This window comes from Pteropus vampyrus, unplaced genomic scaffold (genome assembly GCF_000151845.1).
Source record: "Pteropus vampyrus isolate Shadow unplaced genomic scaffold, Pvam_2.0 Scaffold278, whole genome shotgun sequence".
NCBI classification, from domain to species: Eukaryota; Metazoa; Chordata; class Mammalia; order Chiroptera; family Pteropodidae; genus Pteropus; species Pteropus vampyrus.
The window spans coordinates 266,670-276,254 of record NW_011889059.1 but is presented as its reverse complement, the minus strand read 5'-3'; the positions used below and the strand labels follow the sequence as shown (position 1 = coordinate 276,254).

General features: G+C 34.8%; 1 pseudogene; it reads right to left on the bottom strand.

The window, feature by feature from the left end:
* Nucleotides 1-215: 215 nt before the first annotated feature.
* Nucleotides 216-334, bottom strand: LOC111729753 (annotated as a pseudogene).
* Nucleotides 335-9,585: the final 9,251 nt, after the last annotated feature.

Genomic DNA, 9,585 nt, shown 5'->3' with positions numbered 1-9,585 from the left:
GCACAGGCAGGTATTGCTATTTTCCTTCCTTCCTTCCTTCCTTCCTTCCTTCCTTCCTTCCTTCCTTCCTTCCTTCTTCCCTCCCTCCCTCCCTCCCTCCCTCCCTCCTTTCCTTCCTTCCCTCCTTCCTTCCCTTCAGGTGAGGCAACCCTTGGTTGACCTCACTGATTGCAAGGACCTTGTCAGCTTACAATCTCTTTTTTTTTTATTTTTTACGCCTACATCACCTGGTCTTTCTAAGTGGTCTCTCATCCAAGTACTAACCAGGCCCGACCCTGCTTAGCTTCCGAGATCAGACAGGATTGGACTTTTTCAGGGTGGCATGGCCGTAGACAGTATTGCTATTTTCTAAGTAGTTGCAGATGGAAAGATCACTCCTTTGCCAGTTACACGTTCAGTAAATGGTTGGAGTTCATGACTCCAAAGTGGTTGTCTTCAAAACCACTTAATATCTGTGGCTCTCAGTTTTTCTATAAATTTAGGAAATTGGATTAGATTACATTTAAGACTTTGTCCAGCTCTAGAGGTCTGTGTTTTGATATCATAGAATGTTCTTTGTTAAAATTTCAACCTTAATATTAGGATTAATTCACGAAACAGTATTTCATTTAGAAATGATTTTGCAGATAAAGCCCGGATATTAGCCTTTAATACATCAGACATTAATTTTTAATACTCTCTTATAGTTATAATATTTCACCTCATTGATGTCAACGGAGAATTTATAGTTAGGTGGACACAAAATTATGGCAAAAGGAGAAGAGATATAAAATGCCGATTAACTCAGTTTATGTGAGAAATAGAGCAGAGAAATGGGGCATGATGAACACGAGAATGGATTTGTTGAATGTTAATTGCACAAGTATGTGGATTCCGTTTACTTCCCTGTGATGATTTGCTTCATTAGGAATATGGTGAGGTGGTTTCAGTTCATAAAATAACTGGAGCTGGAGCTGCTTATATTGGTGATAACAGAGATAATATCGAAAACCACATGGAATTTTATAGATGTAATATCCCATGCCTGAAGAATGCATTTCATGTGTTGTTCCTTTTGGTTTATAACAGAAAAAGAAATTCACCATCATCTTAAATTATCACTAATCCGATTATCAAGTGACGCTGAAAAGACAGGACTCGGATGGTGAAGTTTGGGGTACTATTACATGATACGTGATTAAAGGAAGAAGGATGTTTAAGCCAAAGAGAATCTTCAGCCTGCCCACAGCAACTTGACAGCAGAGGTATTTGAAGAAAGAGGTGGGAGCCGTCAGTATTCGGTACCAGCCGTGATGGGGTAGAGAGTTGGTAGACAATTTAAAAACGGTAATAAAACTAACTAAAAAGTGGTCCTAACTTGTATTATCACTGTACGCTGGCAATTCCAAGCAATGTCAATAATAAAGTCCTCTTCCCAAAAAATTTCGTTAGTCTAAATTCTAACTGTTTCTTGTTGTTACAGCTGAGTTTTGATAATACTGTGCTTCAAAATAGCATATTTTTTATTACTTATCCTTTAAGATACATTGTATACTACATCAAAGCGAATTTTGAAAATTCCCGGTTTTATCATCATCCTGAAAAGGGCAGATTCAGCTATATATATGTCTTTTTTTAATCCAGGACAGTGTCTCCAATCACCATGACACCACACATACTTGCTTTTAAGTAGTAATTTCATATAGGTAATGATAGCACTAGAATTTAAAACTAAGAAACAGAAGTCGAGTTCCTTCAAGTGTGTCATTCCATATGATAACCTGGAGTTGTTATTAGCCTTTAAAAGTTTTGGACATATGAAAGCTGCTAGAATAAACCTAAAGAACAAAGAAAAGCATGGATAGTATTTTAATTTCTGGAATTCATCATGAAGTTAGATTTTCAAAAATCTCTGCCAAAGTTATTCTTATATTTATGATTTTTCCTAAGTATTCGTACATCTGAGGGTTCATGAAAAAGGACCTTTTCAACTTGAAATTAATTAAAACTATTCTTTTATCTCTGCGAGTGATGATAGGTTGGAAAATTTGTCTATGCTTTCTATTGACCCGGAATGTGAGAAGGATCCATTTTGACAAGGATAGTGACACATTTGCAAGTGGTTTAAACTAAAAACAGGGACTGTATTGTTTTCTTTCATTAATATAACTGACCAATATGTAGTTATGTTTTCTCTCTCCTTTTATCAAAACATACATTAATGTCATTAAAATGTATTAGTCAAATCCCCTTTTTTAAGTGTAAAATTTAAATTTCCATATAATTCCATATATAAAGGCCAATAAAAGAAATTTTTCAATGACTGCATTTCTTTTCTGGCTATTACTATTTTTTTTTATCACTTTCTGATGACTATTAAATATAATGTGTTATATAAAGGCAGGGCATTAAAAATGACCTACTCTGGAAGTCAAATACATTAGATATACTGCTTCTGGGAGAAAAAAAAGCTGACTTCAAATATTTTTTAAAAGACACACTTTGACTCGTTTGGGAAAAAAACTTGATGACAATAGCAAGTATGTAAAAGATACGTTTATCCAGTGAGAAGAGCATTCTCTTTATCCGGACGAGTCCAGGAAGAGTCTGCGATTACTTCGGTGAGTTAGTGTATAGGGGATTCGCACACAGACAAAGAATTTGGACTAAATGTTCTTCCAATTCTGTTTCAACTCCCAAGGCAAAGTATCTCCTTTCTGTGACTTTTTCGAGTAAGAGAAGGCACAACTGTGTGTCTCATACGAACAGGGCATGCTTCTAGTCAGGTAAATCTTGCTCTTTTTACTCTAGTTTTGTTGATGTAAAACACCTAGGTGGACTCTCAGAACTGTAATGAGCCCTATATTCACACCAGGGGGCCTAGAAAAGTAGTATCACAATTACACTATAACCCAAAGTATTGGCGGGGAGGGAGCGAAATTTGATTGATTGTCTCGAACAATGTCAGTAATTCCTATATCGGAGAATTTTCTTTAGCTGGGGTTTCCCTAGTCTATGATGGTTGTGTTGTGGACATTTTAGTCTATTTATAATTGGCTATTCTTTTTTTAAAAATAATTTAATCTTATAAAATATTTCAAACTACACCAGTTTCTTCTCAGGTTTTGCAAAAGTATTCTCTTATTGTGGCAGTAATACATATTTTCTCCTCAAAAACAAACAAACAAAAAAAAAGAAATAGAAAATATGCAGTCTTCACGTTAGAAAGAAAAAAATGTCTTTGCGTGTATGTGTATTTATTCAGTCTCCCTCTGTTTTCACTTTTTTCATTTCCTTGTATCAACTAAATATTATTGACTCATGTTTTCTTAAATACATTACTCCTTTACCATCTTATTCTGTTCCACTAACATGTTATTCCCATTACTCTATTTGGGTTAGTGTCACAATACATCTTCCCTAAGTAATCTTCCCTGAGATTTTCTTAAACTCTGTATTTTCAACAGTAAACACAGTGTTAATATTAAGCCTGGATACTTTATGTGTGTGTGTGTGTGTGTGTGTGTGTGTGTGTGTGTGTGTGTGTGTGTGTGTGTTCACGTGTACGGATATATATTTAAACTGATTCTATTTGTTTTTAAATTGTAGGATTTGGGGGAGAGCAAGTAATTCTCCATTGTTAGTTTTCTACATTAGCAATAAATTTTACATACAAAGGCAACCCTCCATAAACTGTAGGTCACTCTGTGTTCTGGGCTGAGTGTTTCCTGTTTTATTACGTGTGATATGATCAGAGGCGAAATAATTTGTGCCACCTCAGTCATGTGCAATAACCATTTCACATCAAAGAGCAAATAACGAATCTGACTTTTACTATTACACGGTTCAGAGAAAATGTGGTTACTAGACCTGAAGCAGCAGGCAAGCATGAAATGCAATATTGTTTAACACTGGATGTAAAAATTTTTTGTGGGACAAGAAAAAAAAAAAAAGGAAGAAAAAAAAATCTTAAAAGGAAAAGGGCCAGAAAATTGCTACGAAGAGAAATCCTGGAGAAATAGTCTCTGAGAAATTACACTGCTGTGGGCCTAGGTCCCGCTGGTGACCATCTAAGATTTGTACATGGAATTGAACAAATGCTAATTAATAAAATAAAGATGGCAACTCATCTAGGTTTTCTTCAAAACAGAATGGGAAAGCTTTGCTGTGAGAGAATCTCTTTTATTAGGAGAGAGTCTCGAAAATCTACAAACACTGTATTTTGATCAAGTTTCTCCAAGGGCCAAATATATCTTCCAACTGAAAGTTAGAGCAGTTTCAAGTTGTGTAACATCGTTGAAAAGAGTAAGATTTAACGTTATCTAGCCTGCTGAAGGAATACACAAGACAGAGAACTAGAATCAATGAATCGTTTAACGAAGAAAGCGTTGGAAGCAAAAAGAAATGAAAAATCGTTTCAGACTGAAACAACATTAGAGGTTATTTTTCATCCTAAAACAATGAAAGATGGATGAAAATGTTTCTTCTAGTTTGTTCTATTAAGGCCCTTTAGTCTCTCTGGAGTGATCAGTGGCAATCACCAGATAGTCCCTTTGTCTCTAAAAATAGCCTTTTAGGAATGATTGTCAGTTTTCTACATGAAAAAATTGCTTTGGCAATTTAGAATTTGAAAACATAATGTTCCCTTTTTTTTAGTTTCTTCACTCAGTGGAGTAGAAAGTTAATAGCTGACGAAGGCTTAGTAGTTACAGCAATGTCGATCTATTTACATGAGTAACATACAGTAAAAATAGAATGTGAACTTCAGATGAAAACAAATTTCTAGTAGCCTCATTTAGAAAAGAAATAGATGTAATTAACTTTAATAATATATTTTGTTTAATCCAATATAAATTGATAATAAAAATCATTGATGAAGTGTTTACATTCTTTTGTGCGTGCTGTCCTTGCAAGCAGGTCTGCGTTTTAAACTTCCTGTACATCCGATTTCAGATTAGTGCTTGAATGCCACCTGTGGCTTGGGACGACTGGGCTGGGCAATGGGGCTCTACACCACTGTCACATCTGGGCAGAATAAAATCCCATGTAATGGTTGAGGCATCAGTGAGTTTTCAGTTTTATGACTGAGAAAATTACTGAATTAATAAACCTGACTTTAAGTCTACATGATGGGAAAACTATGCTGTAGTCCCACAGATTCAATTCCAACACAAATTCAGCCAATCGTGACCCTTTTGAAAAAGACTTTAGAAGGAGGTATCATTAAGCTATTAAATCTCCTCTTTTTTCTTCATCTCTCTGTAGAAAAAGAATGGCCCAAATTATTCAACTACCATCCAGGGAAAACTGCCTGGCCCGTTTGCTTTACAAGTTTAGCTAAAGAGAAGCTGGCTACGCTGGGAGAGAGTTTGCAGAGGAGGGTTGAGAAATTTATACCTAAACTCGTTTCTGCCTTTTCTCAATTGTTCCTCACGCGGATTCGGGTTCTTCCTAATTTGTTTTTCATCACACGCTCCTATCACTGGCCCATGCAGAGATCGTTTTCATTTATTTAGCTAATTAGTTATTTTATATACTGTAATAACAATCCATAAACCCACCTTCACACATAAAATCTAGTCTTGACAACAACCTACATGCAACCATAAGGTTCCACTTGTCGTCTTCCCAAAGTAAGCACCCTATCCTCACTCAAGTTAGATATGATTTTGACTCCCATATCCATAATTTCCTGATTTAAAAGTTGTATGTAATTTTATTAAACCCCTAAAATTTCTGAAAATACATTTTTAAGTTGTTTCGAGTGTACAATACAGTATGCTGTGTGTTTGAGAATATTTTTTAAATTCTATTGCTAATATTTGTTTATGCTATCTGGCATTCTAGTTCATTCGTTTCAAGTACTATATATTTTATTGTGTAATTCCAAACAGTTGTATTTATCCATGCTCCCACTGATGTGTGCTATTGTGAACAGTGCTATAGTCTTGTCTGTCTCCTGCTGTGCATATGTACCTTATTCCTTCTCATTCGAAATAGAAGTTAAATTAAAATAAAACAATCAGCATTCTTGGTAAAATGTATATGAACGAAACACTGTTGATGCTTTACTGTAATACTTACAAAGAAATAAAAACCTGACCTGAGGAAAACCAATTTGGAATAATTTTACATGAAGAGTTTACGAAGATTGAATATTTTTTCACTCTTACATAAAAACGTGATCATGTATAGATAGACTCAGTGCAATTCTCTCTGAAAAAATTCTTTTGAATGGAAATTCATCAATACTGGTATAATTCTGAAGAAAATAATTATATATGTAAATACATAACGAAAACATCTATTCAGTGATACACAGAAGGAAAAATATCTTCTACTCATTTAGTGATGGTTCAACGGAGGAAATATGATTCCTCCATTGAAGGAAGCTGACTTAGAGGGGAGTTCAACACTTTAAACAGAAAAATGGCGCTGGCAAAATCAGAAGCTAGAAAATACAAAATTCGAGATGGAAGCTGGGCTGAGATCGTTTTTGTAGTATAGAACTTGTGTCACCCTTTATTGTATAAGAAGAGTAAAAAAGTGGTGAATCATTGAAATAACATTGTGTGTCTTTTTGAAAATAGGGCCATAGTGTGTTCTCCTAACCGGTCACCCCGCTGCACCATCACCCACACCCCGGTGTGTCCTCAGTATACGTAACAGTGTCACCTAATTTTAAGAGCTGCTTTAAGAGGCGCAACAGTGCAGTGTTCCTTTGTCACCCCTATTGTTGTTCCTATACCAGGAGGTCCCGGTGAATCACACAATAAAAATGGATGCGCGGTGAAGGGGCTTCCGGCCTCACCTCTACTGAGAGTCTGCCTACCCTTCTCCAAAGCTACAGAATTTATGTCGCTCAGAATCAGCTAAAAAATGTAATCGATTTTGGATTCAGATTTAGTAGACCTCAGTTTGGGCTAGTACGCTTATTTTCATTCACTAACGAGCAACATCTCGAAGAAAAGGAAGAGGTGTGGCGTTTTATAAAGCCAGACAAACCAAGAATCATCAGCTTATTTAAAGAGACCTTGGAACTTACGTTCAAGGCGACATACTACAAAACTTAATGACTGGTGAAATAAAGTTCATCAGAATAATGATTCCATCTTATTAAACACAACTTTACGTTATTAAGTACAAATTTACATTAATATTATCATTGAACTGAATTAATGCTAGCTTATTCAATCGGTAAACCTGCATAAGTTTAGGGAGAACGTACCCATGTTGAATAAAAATGTGCACTTGTATTATTTTTAATATTTAATACTATTATGTCAGAGCAAACATAGCTGTCTTTATTAAAATGTAAATATTAAAGTGTTTTCATCTGCCAAAGATGTATCTAAATTATGCAAATGTAAATTGTTAAAATCTTTCTGAATTCAGTTCCCATGGAATGTATTTTTTTATTACGTTGAAAATATTAGTTGTTTTACTTTCTGAATTTCCTTAGGAACATTTAAGTAAGCACGTCTTTATCTCAAAGGCCATCAGAATATATCTCAAGTGAGAGATTTTATAATATCCCTTAGCAACACGATCTGGAGGCGCACCGTATTACACGCTCGTACAATGAATGATAAAGGCCTTTCTGAATTATAGACATAAAAACATTCAGGGACAGCCAGAACGATAGTTTGTAGCTTTGATTCTAAAATTTCAGCCCAGAAAACATAAAAACAGAAATACAAAACTTACCAGTCCAGATATCCGCTTCCCAGTGGACAGGAAATTCTTAATTGATTTGAGCCAAAATAGACAAATAGACAAACAGAAAACTCTAACGAATCATATCCTTTGTCATCTATTACCCAGAAGAGACAAGAGCTGCCTACACCATTAATCCATTTACAGAGATCAAACAATAATTAGAATATGGAAACAAATAAAATTGGCACCTGAAATCAAGTGAGTGCTGAAAAATAATCAAAATCAAACCCCTACCATGCTACCAGCAGGTCTGGAATGCAGGGTCAGCAACCGGACTCTCCATTGGTCCCCGATGGCTAGTCAGGAATGGACGGAGCACCTGGATGGAGTAAGCGGAGGCCGGAGGGTGAGGTCCAATATGTACCATTCCATTCATGGCACCGAAACTGTGAAAACCTATGCTCCGGACATTTAAAGATAATATTTTATTCAGGCAATTGCAATAGGAAAAAAATGTCCATTAATGAGGAACATGCAAAAACAGGAGGGAGATCTCAGGTTTTCTAGAAGCAGGTAAACAACGGCTTCATCAGCTGATCTCATGGGAGTGATGGGGAAGGATAGAGATGGCCTTACCTGAGTCACTGAGGCCGGGCGGGGATGGGTCTTATCTCAACAGGTGAAAGCCTGGTTGTCCAGTGCAGCCAGCATTTCTAGGAACACAAAAAAGATGGGAAATTCTCTGTCATCGTTGCTTTCAGGAACACAGGGTTTAGATAAAGTGCAACACTGTTGATATCTTCTGATATTTGTGGATGGATTTCTCTAAAATATTTCATTGTTCTTTTTACAGAAAGATACATCTAAAGATGATTTAGAAAGCATAGACATTTAATGAAAGATGAACTGGAGGAAAATGGAATGGTTCTGGATAGTTTGAACAACTACAGTTTTTTAGATGTGTTTATTTCTTTTTTGGATATTTCCGTTTTTAATTGACAATTTTTATTTTTCACAAATAAAGTTTATATTACTATTTTCTGACTATATTAATACTTGTTGTAGTATACAGAGGACTACAAAAGAGTAAAATAAGAAAGTAACTCATGTTTCTATCATTCAATAATGAATAGTAAAATTTTCCAACCAATTTTTATACAACTTATAGAATTGTTAAATTATTGATAACCTTTATTACCATTATTATTACCATTATTATTTTTCTATCAAAAAGTAATAAACACCACTTTGAAAAAAAATGTTTAAACCTTTTGTGTCATTTTCCAAAATTAGAGTTTGGAAAATGGGATTACTCTGCCAAAGGGATTGAACCTTAAAATAATAGTATATATTTTCTATTGTCCATTATATAAATTTGAAATAATATAGCATTTTTATTGGATAAGAAAGTAAAATTTACCTAGAATTCTATAATTCTGTCACCAGCTGCTAACCTCAGTGAGAACTTCCCTAAACACTTTACCTAAAATAGGTCTCTTTCCCTGTATTCTCTGCCACAGTTCCCTATTAATCTCCTTCTTGGCACCTACCAAAATCCCTGCCAACATTTGGGTGTATTTCCTCCTGTTGTCATTGTTCTATTCAAGACGTATTTTTTTTTTCTCAAAGAAAATTTGATAACTCATATTTTTTCTGAAAAACATTTTTTCATTTGGATTGTCAAATTAGCCAGCACATATGAATATAACCAACTTAAACATGTCATCTGAATAACTATTTTCATTCAATTTATACAGTATTTGATTGTTTTTATTTTTCCCAAATAATTTTTTTCAGTATAAGATAGTTGTCTTAAATTTTGATTATTGCTTTGGATATAATTATTTTTTCCTTCTAAAAATCATTTATTTTTTCCATTCTGAATATTTCTTATCTATCATTTTATATCTTACATTGTAAATGTTAACTCTGGTTTCTAAAACATTC